Consider the following 11,116-nt stretch of genomic DNA (forward strand, 5'->3'; position numbering starts at 1 on the left):
AGCATGGGTGGCAGTTCACCACAGCTGGAAACACGGAGCAGGTGAACAGAGTGGAGAGTGTCCTTCTCTCCCATCAGTTTAGCTGGCCTTACGTTCTTCTAGGCAGTTTGGCTTGTCTCTGCCTCCTTCAGGCTTCTTGGCTGGTCCAAGAGTCTTCTTTGCAGCTTGGCTTATCTGAGAGTGACTCCATCCTTTTCTGCTTATATTCTCTTGGGGAATGGAGAAGCCTAGCGAATCTACTCAGACTCAGGTATTTCCTGAAGCTGTTTTGTGGTGTTTACTTTCTGTTTTAATGGTACGTCCCTGCAGGATGAAGTGCTTCTTCTTATCCAAGGACAGTAGTTCTCAACCTTACTAATGCTGTGACCCTTTAATACAGTTCCTCGTGTTACGGTGACCCCCGACCATAAAATTATTTCCATTGCTTCTTCATAAATGTAATTTTACTACTGTTATGAATTACAATGTATGTAAGTGTCTGATATACAGGGTATTTGATATGTAGCCCCTGGGAAAGGGTTGAAAACTGCTGCCCTAGAACAACCTGTTGCTTCACCTCCATGTAAACAGTATACCCTAAACTGTCTTCTTGATTCCCTTTCCTTTTACTTCTTATGTCTTAAGACATTTCCCTTCAAGTTGGAAGGACTAACCTCTGAGGAAACTTCTATACAGCTGTACACTTTACTATTCTTCCTACACACAAGCTTTATTAGCGAGGGTTCTCTAGAAGGGCAGAATGGACAGATGAATTTAGTACAAAGGGTTTATATCGATTGTTTTACATAAAGCAGGTTGAGCAGTCTTAAAGTAGCTGTCTGCATTCAGGGAGGCTGTGAACCCAGCCACCCACTCAGTCCAAAAGGTTAGGTGCCAGTGTCAGTCTGGTCTAAAGGACTTCTGGGTTGCTGCTGACCTTCAGTCCATGTTGGAAGGCCAAAGAAACTAGATTCTGCCTGATGTCAACAAAGTATGGCAGCAGCATTGGTAACAACAAAGCAGATGCACTCACCAACAAAGAACTAAGGCAGGCAGGCCAAAGCAGCCCTGCTCTTGCACAATTTTTTTTTTTAATCAGGGCTCCTGTCAGAAGGTGCTGTGACCTCTGGGTAGAGCCTTCCTGCATTAATTAATTGTTTGAGGAAATACACTCACATACCCTCATAATGAAAGTAATACTAATAGGGAAATTCATAGCTATAAGTACTCATATATAAAGAAAAAGTAAACACTGGGATATCTTAAACAATTATGTTTCTTAAGGCCTCAGAAAACAAGAACGAGCCAAACCTCAAAATGATTAAAATAAAAGGAACAATCAAGTCCAGTGCAGAAATTAGTAAAAATGAAAACAAACAAACAAACAAACCAATCAGTGGAGGTAATTTGGAGATATTTTTCATACTTTACTGCAAATTTCTATATATAATTATAATATTCAGTTTTCTTTTTGAAAATATCCTACTGTTTTAATGTATATATTTATTTTTAGATACTCTTTTTTTCTAAAATGATACAAGAATTTTATATTGGCTCTATGCTATTGCTTTGATATATTACAAAGTAATTTAAGAGTTTATCATTGTTGGAAACTAGGTTGTTTCCTAGTTTGTTTGGTACATGTTTAAACTTGGAAAAACTGTGTTTGCACCAAAGGTAAGTCATGTGATCAGATTATGCAGTGTGCAAGCAGTAAGTGGCTGACAGAAGGGTTGCTCTTCTTTGCTTGCTTGTTTGTTCCAGAACTTTCTACTGTTTACATACATTCCAGCCTCAATGCCATTCTCAGAAGCTTTATTTGCCTCACATTCCTTTTTTTGGTTAGGATAAGGCTTAAATATAAAAACCCATCTGCGAACCATATTGCATATTCACATTGAAGGCTAGAAATTCATTTTTAATTAAAACTTTAGTCGGCACTCACAGTTCACTTTGTCCTGTTTTTATTATGAAACACTTCAGTCTTATCCGCCCCCCCCCCAAAAGCACATATGTGTGGAGCATTTCAAGATGTTCCTTGTTGTTCATGTGGAACTAGTTTCTGTACGCTGTCAGCTCGCTGCCATATGTCCCAGCTGCTCATTTTATTTTCCTCTTGGCGTTTGTGGAGGCAGCATCTTGTATGCAATGCAAGCTCGTTTCGTCCCCGTCTCGCCTGTGAGACATGTCAAGTTGTGGCAAAGCAGACTGCAGACACTGCAGAACACTTCGGCATGGTAGGTGTCCCAGAATCAGGAAGGCCGTGGCCTTCTTGAAACTCCAGAGTGTGGGGTGATGTGTCCTGAATTCTTGCCCCACGTGGATGGCTGTATTAAAGATACTACTTGGTGGTGTTTAATCACAACTCATGGAATAGAAATAGCAGTTCTTTAATAAAGCTATTAAAGTTCAAGCTGGGGTTTGGGGGTGTAAAAAGAGATCACCCCTTTATTCTCAGCAATGCTACATCTCTCTTTATGTTCTCTGAAAGTGTCTACACAAGTGTTCACACCATTTCAGGCGTTTTTGAGAAAAGCTATTACGCCTCTGTTGGGGAGAATTAAAAGAAGATGAGCTAGCTAGCTGAAAAGCAATGATGATTTTGTGGAAGTTGGGTTGGAAAAGGCAGTGCTGGCAACATTAGAAGGCTTTAGTGCCTTTAAAGAAAATTATTGTTCTCCGTGTAATATTAACTCATAAAGCACCAAACTGTCTGCTATGTGACCTTGTGAATTTCTCAAATAACTGGAGATATATTTTAATTTGTTCTAGTAACTAATTCAACCCAGTCTTCTTAAATTTGCTGAACATATATCGTGTTTTTAGATTTATTAAAATATGATTGAAGTTGCATATATTTAAGGCATGTTGTCTAATTCCTTGATACATCTATTTGCTGGACAATTTGGCTTGCCAGTAAGAACAGCAGCTGTTGGACTAGCCAGTACTAGTATGGATACTGGGATAGGGAAGAGCCATTTGCATCTGCGGTGTGGCTTTCTCTAAGCTAGCTTGTCTCAGTTTGGTTCTCTCCTTGTTATTAGTTTATTTGACCCTATTCTACATTTTTAGAGAGATTTAACCTAGGGTTTTGCACATAGATTTTATTTTTCCCACTCAAACTTTTGGTGTTCATCTTTTCTTGGCTAGTGGTTCTTATTATTTAAGAACTTGACTCTCTTCTCCAAATTAGTTATAGAGTATGTAATAAAGTTTGTATGTCATAGCGTAGCCTCAGAGTTGGGTTATTAATCCAGTCCTATCTATCTGGTCCTGATTATTACATTCTTTTTCCTTACAGCTGTGTAGGAAGGGGAGGAGAGATAGGCTCCATCAGAACTTTCAGATTTCTTCCAGACAGTGTGCATTGTCAGTTGACTGGTCTCTTCAGCCCTTCCCTGACCTGAAACACTGTAAATAATGTTACACCTCAGGGCTACTATATTCACTGCCATGGGAGGCCCCCCCACACCACAGAGGGGATACAGCATGGTGATTCACATAGAAGTGTTTTCTGTAGTGGCTGGCACACAGTAAGGTGGAGATCGGCCTCTATTAATCAGATAGCTATGACTATAATTTGTTAATTCACTAGAAATTTTATTTATTGTGGGAATTTGTATATCTTTACAAGAGATGAGATGAAAAGATATACTGTGCTTACCTAGCTGTGATTCAAAGACAGAAACAAGCCAAAGAAAACTAAAACAGTGAAGATTACCGCCCCCGCCCCCGTCTAAAGCATTCTGGATGGCAACTCGCCCTTCTTTAATCTTCAGCCATTCTCTCCACACATGTCCTTGCATAGAAGTCACAAGTATATTTATTTTGATTAGTGGCACCTCTCTTCTGTGACCACGCAGTGTTTTCACTGGGAGCACTTTTCTAGTAGTTTTGTGGCCCTGAAACTTAGAGGTGTTTTTTTTTTTTTCTTCTTCCTCTTCTGTGTCTAGAAGCAAGGCTATTTAGGACCAGATAGTTGATTAGACTGTCTGACTCAGAAAATGGGATGACCATGAACTTGGCTGAAGATTCAGAAACATAGCTAGGGGACAACAATTATTAATAGACTTCAAATACCAGCAAACACTTCAGGGGTGCAGCAGAGAGAAAATAAAACACAAGGCCTAATGGCTTTTGCTGTGGGAGTCTGTAGGGAAGGTTGGAAGGAGGCAAGTGTGGGACACAGCATAGTCTTTTTGTCTGACTGGGTTAATTGAAGCCGATTACTACTCTGTCTTGAAAGACAAAAAATAGCCACCAGCTACACCCCGTGATGTAGAGGAAATGGAGTGGGTTGTGGTTCAGCCAGAGCCTATCTTCAGAGACATAGCATGAGATGACAGCAAGTATTACACATAGGCAGATAAAAAAGATGGATGAGCCTGGTTCTCCGTTCTGGTCCCATCCCATACTCTGTGATTGCAGTGGAAGTAAAGGATGCTGACTAGGGAGTATTTCTGGATCCTTCCCAGTGTCGGGGAAGAAAGTGTAAAGGAATGGATAGTGATGTCAAACTGAGATCCAGGTCTGATGGTGGGCCTGACAAAAATCTCTGGAATCTCTGGCTTCTCAGAGTCCTGTGTGAGGCTGAAGTGGCCAATGCCTTTGTGCTTATTAGCCTTTGGAATTTGGGCTGCCTTCCCTATGGTGAGTCCTAGGTAAGGAGATGCTATAGCTGAGGCAGCTCCTGACCAGGCTGGTAAGTGAGGGCTGTCTCTGTATAGAAGTGCCAGTACCCATAGCTCCAGTTCTTCTCTTTCTCTTTAGATTTAAATTTAAATTTATGTAAATGAGTGTTTTACCTGTTTTTGAGAAAGTACACCGTGTACATACAGTACCTAAAGAGGCCAGAAGAGGGCGCCGGAGCATCTGGAATTGAATAGCTTGCTCTGGTGGTTGGAATTGAACTCCAGTTGTCTAGAGGAGAAGCCTCTTCATAGCTGAGCCATCCTTCATCCCTCCAGATCTTTTTCTTGGAGAGTCTGGTGACACATCTCCAGTGTCCTCACTACTCTCACTCTACACCAAAATTATTATTAGTATTTACAGTAAAAACCCTTTAGAAGTGTGGCTAGACATAGACAAGCTCCATCACTTCCTTTTCTCATTTACTCCACAGGATAATGTCTGAAATATATCTCTGTCCACACAAGGAGCATCACCACCTCTCCCCTACTAAGCTGCAGATCCAGAGCTAAGTGTGTGAGATTGGTAGGGTTTTTCCCAAGCCAAGTTCATAAAGACAGTTACAGCTTTGACCTCTTAACCGAGCCCCAGAAGGATACACAGTGCTATACCAGTGAGGCGCTCACGGTATCTATGAGTCTTACTGGTTCGTGTGTGTGTGTGTGTGTGCATGTGTGTGTGTGTGTGTGTGTGTGCATGTGTGTGTGTGTGTGTGTGTGTGTATTTTCCTATCCAGGCCAGATATATGCTCTGAATATCAAGCACTTTCCTTAACGGAAGGCTGAGTTATTCTCAGTCCTCTTTCCCACTGTGCAGAGAGTCTATGGGTTGTTTTTGAAAGCTCTATTTAATTCACTTCTCCCTGATCCCTCTTCCCTACAACTGCCCCAATCTCAGCTCCCATTCAAAGGAAGATATCCTTTTGTTATGTGTACTAATTCTTAAATTTCACTTTGATTTTTTTTTAAACTTTTGGCTGACACATTAAAACATAAAATTTCACATAAAATTTACATATGAATTGGACATCACATGAAATTGTTATACAATTGTTTATTTATTTATTATTTTTATCTAATGGTAATAAATAGTGTAGCTCAGATTATGATGGAAATCAAGCTCTCCTTTTTTTTTTTTTTTTTTGCCCATGGTTGAAGCTTTATCGATCATCATACCTTCAGGTCTCAACATGCCCTTTATCCCTCTCTCTGACACCTCTGGCAACTTCTCTGATCTTATCTTATGCTTTATCTTGTGTGAGCGAAATTACGCAACATGTGTCATCTGGCTTATTGCAGCAAGCACAGTGTTTTAAAGGTCCGTTTATACTGTAGTGTACAGCACAGGCTTATTCCTTTTTATGACTTCATGGTTTTCTACCACATGTTGTTTATCAAGCACGTGTTGAAATGCTCCTTTATTGCTCCCGTGATACTGCAGCGGCCTCATAAATTCCCATCCTACAGGAGCTGCTGACTCCATAATTCTCTCTGTTGCCAGAATGGTATTACTAAACAGATAAGAGGCTTCCTGGATATATTAGTTTCTTTTACGGTGTCTGGTAAAAACTCACTCTTGCATCATCGTTATCATGCTGTACCCCACCGTCATTAGTGCCATGATTTGCTCCTCTATGGGCTCAGCTGGCTTGTTCTTCCACTGTGTTCCAGCCACACCAGCTACTTCACTGGGCCCCCAAATGTATAGCCTCTTACTTACCTGTCTTGCCTTGTACTTTGTAATGCAACCCAACCTGGGGTTGAATATAATTCACCTTATTTTGTTGCATGGAAATCTCACACAAAAAAAAAAGAGTTAAGGGTCAGAATCTAAGACAAATGTTTCCCTCATGGAGGCAGCATCTCTAATTCTACCAGGTTCACATTGATCACATAAGCCTGACAAAGAAGAGCACCCACAAAGAATGCCATGAAAGTGGATGCCACAGTGGAGGTGGGGCTGACTGTGCAGTTAGAAGTCCAGGCTTGAGGACTAGTACGGCATGGCAGAGGCAGGGCTATGAGGATGTTGTCCTTCATCCCTCGGGCTTTGTTTCTTTCTTTATAAAAGACAGCACCTCAGAATGAGATTGAGAGTGACAGGAGAGGGATGATGTGAAGATGCTCTCTGTAGAATTATTAAGAATGGGTTTAAGCTATCGTTTTCCTTTCTGAGCCCATACTTCCAATCTCAGATAGAGGTGCACCTCTGAAACAAGTTCCCAGTTTCCTGGACTCTTTCTTCAGGAAGAAATTGGCAACAGTTGGGCTCTATTTAGATAGATCCTTCACTTGAAGTCTTTTTTTTTTTTTTAATAGTTTTTGTTTTGGTTGAAAATTGCAAATTTAGCTGATAAAAAGGAAGAACTTTCCAGCTGAAGATGTGGCACTGGTGATGGATGCTGCCCCTCAGGAGGTTGTTAGCCCTGTTCGCAGGGCCCTAACCCTGAACCCCCTGAACAGAGGGTTAGAACGGTGTGGGGAAGATGTTGGAAAAGCTCTGACCCAGGCAAAGAGAACAGGAGGGCGATAGCAGAGGCCTCTAGGGGACCTCCCCTTCCAAACATCTGTAAGTCTGAAGTTTATATGCAGACCACACTAAGAGATGGGCCAGTTCTTAACACTCTATTCAAGAGGTAAGGCATAGAGTGTTCCTTTTCCCGTTTCAGCAAAAGCTGTCGATTTAATATAAGATCACAGTAAAAAGTCCGACATTTTTACTCTTGTGAATCTGGGCTAAAGCTGAGATTTGATTTTGAAATATGAATGTAAACTGTAACTACCTCAATTTAAGTCACTAGGATTTATATTTATATATAACCTTTAAAGTTCTCCCAACTTTTTACCCTGGAGCAAGGAGAAAATTACAGTCATCTCACTGCTGGAAGTCTAGAGCTGCTTTCCTTCTAGGTTAATGGAAACCCTACACTGCTTTTTGTCTGGCCTTCCAGCAGTGTCCACCCTCTTCTGACTGATGTGAACTCTCACACCTGGGGACATCACCGTAAGTCTCCCATGCTAAGCCAAGTGCTTTTTGTGGTGCAAGCTCAATTGCAAATCACCTTTAAAACATTTTTTTCTTGATGCTTTTAAGCACACTATTTGTTTTTAATCCGTCCCTTCACAGTGCAAAGCTCCTACTGAGTGTCCTTATTGCTTGTGGCAAAGCCATTTCCACTCTGGAAATGACTCTCCACTGTGGCACAGTTTGTGCTGCTACCACTCATCTGTCATGGGACTCGTTTCCCCTGTTCACCTCCTTATGACCACCCACAGGCTCTGCCTTCTGTGTGTGTGGAATCCAACCAGAAATACATGGCATCAAGCCCGAAAGGATCAAACCTTTATATTCACTCTCGATCAAGGGATGAAGAGACTGAAGTAAGGATGGCAGGAACACCATGAAACAGGTAGAAAAATCAAACTAGGATGCCAACTTTGACTGCCTGAACTGCTATCGCTCCTCCTGCAGTGAGAGGAGGAGGACTGAAGCAAGGGCCTCTAAATGGCTGCAAGAAGAGCCTTCAGCTGGCATAGTGGGCAAACAGTTTCCCTTTGAGTTGGCTGGTAGAGTGTTTTTATTATCTTTGCACACGCACACACACATACACACACACACACACACACACACACACACACTACACTCACAGTGTACATACTGAAGGCGGAACAATGCTGAAATACCATATGATATAGGCTGGGTGACTTCTTATATACTCACACATAAGAAGGCAGAGCCTGAGACTGAGAACAGGACCTCACTGGAAGAGCTGAGAGCATGGTGAAGTGATAGAGCTGTAAAGGGGACACAGAAGCATTGTAGTGTGAGAGGCTGACATGCAACTTTCGAGACCATCCACAAATGACAGACAAGTGAGGGTAATTTGTATGGCCATGGTAGATCCACCCAAGGTCTTGGGGTGGATGCAGGATTCCAAATGTCGTTTCCTTCAGCCCAACCTATGCCAAAGCAGGCTTGCTCATCACCTTTGAAATACCTTTTATTTGTCCCTCATGTGCCTCCAAATACACTGGGATTCTGAGTGTGAAGGCTTCTTTGTTTTTCATTTACCTTATGCTATCCTGCTGCTCACACGGGAGTGACTGGGCTCTCTGACTTACCTACCTTCCTGTAGAAGTTATAGGATCTTAATGAGACCCTATGCCCCTCAGGATTTTCAGCTGCTCCTAACTATTGCTCTTGGTTATGGTTAGAAATCAGAAAATTAACAGAGGCAAAATATTATATAGTGAATTCATGAATTTTAAATGTACTCAATAATTTAATATTCACTCATTCACTGATACTTTTTGAGCATTTACTAAGTTTCCTGATATATTTAATCTCTGGGTGGACTCAGTGTCCACCTTTAAAGAGCGTTGATCTATGGTAAAGAAGAGATGAAAAGGGATTGTGATGTGAGCATGAGATTTTTATGGTGGAAATAACAGAGCAAGCAAGGACTCAAAGGGACGCAGACCACTGGGTGGGAGGCATAAGTAAGCCGCTGAGGTGAGCAGGAGCTAGGCAGTACAGGGGAGGAGGTTACAGGTTGATTGTGCCAAGTAGAGGGAGGATCTCTAGTCTTCTCTAGATGACGAAAATGAGACAAACACATTTATTAATAGACACATGCACACACACACACACACACACACACACGTGAGATCAACTTGTGTACCCATGGTTAGGCCCACCCAAGACTTTGAGGTAGATTCAGGATTTCAAATACCTATTTTCTTCCAGCCTCACCTGCAAATGCCTGAGCTTACTTGCTGGGCCAAGGTAACCAGATACTGACTTTGAGGAATTAACCCAGGACAGTTGGAGGGGACCACAGCAAGACTGAGGCTATGACAGTTTTATTGAGAGCAATCAGACTTTTTATACTGTTTTATACAGTTGTAGTTGCCAGGGTACAATGAAGTTTGCAAACTTTACAGGGTAAGCAAGATTAATATCTAAGACCAATTGTCTTCTCAAGATTCATGCTTCCTCAACTTCCAAAGGAACATACAGAGAAACATAAAGCATCCTGAAAACTTCACTGCTCGAGGGAGTGTCTGAGACTTTCAGAAAATGGAACACACATTGTGCCCCAGGAATCATGAACTCTAGCCTGGAAAACCCATGGCACAGGCCTCTTATGATGCTAGGCCAGGTCAACTCCATGGTTCCCTGCACCCACCTATGTCAAAGTTGACTTGTCCATCCCACCTTTGCAACATTTTTTATTTCAATGGACCATGGTAATTGCTGACACCATATAGGATCTTAAATATGTTCCAACCTCATTGTAAGTTTCATTTTCCCCTGAGGTCCTTTTCAGAGCTGACCCTCACTTGTGAGCTTCTTGCCACATCACTTTATTGTTTTCCTCTGACTCTGTCTCTACTCAGTACCTCACTAATCCCTTGAAAAAGTGGTACTTAGAATTCTCCCTGGTGAATCCAGATCTGGAGTTCTGGGAGCAAAACTCATGTGGACTTACTCCTTACATGGAGCTCTTACCTTTCTACTATCTTGCACTCCACTACAAGAGTTGAAGTAGAAATGTCCTTATCCTCAGAGTCTAGCTGGAGAGTAAGGGTTCTCAGATTGACCAACTTAGTGCACTCTCTGTGTAGAGTAGGGCCTGACCCACTGCAGGTTATCTTAATGTTTGGTGATGAAATGAGAGAAATGTGCATTATAAAACCTCACAACCAGAGGCCGCCTCTATCATCCTTCTTCTGTCTGGCACCTTCTCCCATGTGGCCAGAAGTGGACCAGAGCGTATCTCTCTCTCTCTCTCTCTCTCTCTCTCTCTCTGTGTGTGTGTGTGTGTGTGTGTATGTGTGTGTACATACACTGGTCATGGTCAGTCATCTCCAGGCTTTGCTATCATTTCACAAAAGCCTGGGAAATACTGATTTCTTCCTTAAAAGACGCTTGAGCTGGTTTTCCAGTATGCCCTAATTAGGTCCTAGAGTTTTGGGAAGATATCTAAGATAGCTGCAGCAGGGAAGCAGACAGATGAGACAAGGAGGAGAGTGTTTGCAGTTATGCCAGTAGGCACGCTGGTGCAGTGCTCAGCTAGGACCTTTGCAAGGTGACAGTAGAACAAGGCACGGGCTAACATGTCTCATTTGAGGGCAACACATCAGCTGTGCTGTATACCAACGTCCTGTTCACCTCGGGTTCAGAGCTGCTCCAGGTGTCTTTGCTAATGCTCAGCATTTCTAGACACTTCTGTGTGGGAAGCTCAGAATCTCTCCACAACCAGAAAATAGCCACAGGAGCATTATAAAGGCTCTGGACAGGAAGTGGTGGTAAACAGAACACATGAACACCCAGGGTTCTGTCAGCCTCTGCTCCTCTTGCCAGATGCTGATTCTTTCTTGTCCCTTGCCAACAAATCTCCCAGCATACAGGCAGGATGCTAAAAGTAAGGCTGGCTCCAAGGGAA

This window comes from Acomys russatus, chromosome 29, assembly GCF_903995435.1.
Source record: "Acomys russatus chromosome 29, mAcoRus1.1, whole genome shotgun sequence".
Classification (NCBI taxonomy): Eukaryota; Metazoa; Chordata; class Mammalia; order Rodentia; family Muridae; genus Acomys; species Acomys russatus.